The sequence below is a fragment of the Pseudopipra pipra genome, chromosome 6 (genome assembly GCF_036250125.1).
Source record: "Pseudopipra pipra isolate bDixPip1 chromosome 6, bDixPip1.hap1, whole genome shotgun sequence".
Lineage (NCBI taxonomy): Eukaryota > Metazoa > Chordata > Aves > Passeriformes > Pipridae > Pseudopipra > Pseudopipra pipra.
In genome coordinates this window covers 44,733,480-44,735,720 of record NC_087554.1, presented here as the reverse complement: position 1 = coordinate 44,735,720, position 2,241 = coordinate 44,733,480, and the positions used below count along the sequence as shown (strand labels likewise).

Here is a 2,241-nt window from a genome sequence, read left to right as displayed (position 1 = left end):
CAGAAATTAAATTGCTTCAAATGAAAGGAAGGTGTAAATAACGGGTACTGTATTTCATTCTTACTCCTTGTTACACAGACTTCATCTGGGATCATGGCCTTTTTGCATAAGGCACACAAGGTGAATAAATTCAACACAGTGGAATATTAAAAGCAAGCATCGCAATATAAAAAGCTTCATCCGTTAGTGTCAAACTACATTGTTTGCTGCACGGCTCCACTCCTATCATGAGATACAGAAGACCATCTGATAGTGTGGCTGTATCATGTCACAAGAACCTGCTTAGTGACTGTGCCAGAAGACCACAACTGATGTTGTCATGCAACACTGTGACATCTTGCAGGGACACTCCTGAGTCATCATTGCTTGATAACAGCACTTTTCTGTCATAATGGCAAGTCATCTCTGGGTAGCAGCACATGGGATCTTTAACATTCAACATGTATCCAGATACTGCAGAGTATGGTGAGAGATGCCAAAAGCAAGTAGGTTTCATATAATGTGATTTTGTGTGCCTAAATTAGAAGGTTAATCACCTCATACCATTCAGAGTTAGCAATATGAGCATTAAAAAGACAATTTATAGCTACAGCTTAAATGACATTGTCCTTAGCTGCATCCTGAAAGAACCCATTGCTATCACTATGAAACCTGGGGAAACTAGCCTAAGATAAGTGTCCACATTTAGATGTCCAGCATTTTCACAGATAGGATTGATTTAAATAATCGTTTGCAAGATTATAATGCATGGGGCACAGGAGGACACACTGAACTAAAAGAAACAGAAGTAGTGAGCAAACCCTTATAAGTTAATATAAATCCACTTATATCAGTGGATCTTTGTTAGTTTCAAACTGTCAATAAGCCACAGCAAAACCAGTTTGCTGCTGTATTCAGTTCCTGTTACAAAGAGGCAGGCAGTATCACAATAAGAGTGTATTCAATAAGTAATGAAAAACTATAACACACAAATGCAAAGAAAACAAAGATGTCAGTGCTACAGTTGTTGGTGTAATGCTTCCTTCATTTCTTCCAAAATGCATTTTTAACAGTGTAGATGTGCATCTCACTAACCTCACTGAATAGCTGACCACATTATCACCATTTTAGTCCTGCTGCTAAAAGGAACTGCATCATTTATACAGGTCTAAAAAAGCTTATCAAACTAAGAAACTAGCTCAGTTAGCTAGAGCATGGTGTTAATAATGCCAAGATTGTGGTTTTGAGTCCTATATGGGCCATACATTTAAGAGTTGGACCTGATGATTCTTGTGAGTCCCTCCCAGTTCAGAATATTCTGTGTAATTCTTGCAAGCTTTTAAACCAAATAGAATAATTTATTTGCAGTATTCTTGTAATACACTGTGTTTCTCTTTCCTTTGAGCTGCAATTCAGAATTATCACGATCTCACATAAGGCTACGTGAAAAAGACCAACAGCAGGCAAACAAAGCCAAGTGCTTCCTGAGCTCTGCCAAGAATTAAACACAGAGCTCCATCAGCAGGAGGGCTTTCTTTGGTAACAAAATCTGTCTCAGTCTGTACCTAAAAGGTTTTCTAAGGCTGCAGATTAAAGTTTAAAGACCACTAGAAAAACCTCAAGACAGGGAGAGCTCCTATAGGAAAAATGCTGTATAGAATTTCCAGAAATAAAAAGGTAATAATTACTCCTAGTAACAACAGTAATAGCAGCAATAGTCCCTATTTTTAATGATTCTCTTTCCCTGGAGATCTCAGCATGTTTTATAATTTATATAAGCACCAGTGTGCAGTTCACTTAATATTGAAATCCAGCCATCTCTGAGCACAACTGTAAAAGACAGTATTAAATTACATTTCAGTATGACCAAAAAAAAGCCATATTAATTTGAAATCACAAGGGAAGTTTCACAAGACATTTGGAGAAAACACATGGGCTACAAACCACTCCTTGGAAAAGTGCCATTGAATATTTAATAAACTGAAATGGTCAAGAATTTTGCTCGTTAGAAGGAAAAAGAAGGCGGCACTTCAGTCCCTTTCCCCCACCAGCAACACACCAAAACAAGCTGGGGAGGCAGTTCATCAGTGATTGAAAGGGAAAAGACCAAACACTATATGGGGGTAGCAGCTCTTAAGAAGTTTTGAAAAATGCACAGGCACTTCTTGCCCTGGAAATGGATTTATCAGAAGAAGGATGAAGCCCATTAGTTCTGTTCCACATTGCATCTTTGCAAGCATGGGCAGACATATGGATGATACA

The 2,241-nt window shown here is 38.2% G+C and overlaps 1 long non-coding RNA gene across 1 annotated transcript; it reads left to right on the top strand.

Moving 5' to 3' along the window:
- The first annotated feature begins 378 nt into the window (after window positions 1–378).
- Window positions 379–1,685, top strand: LOC135416127 (uncharacterized). The gene is made up of 2 exons (XR_010431449.1): window positions 379–485; window positions 1,385–1,685. It is a non-coding gene; the product is annotated as an uncharacterized LOC135416127 (long non-coding RNA).
- Window positions 1,686–2,241: the final 556 nt, after the last annotated feature.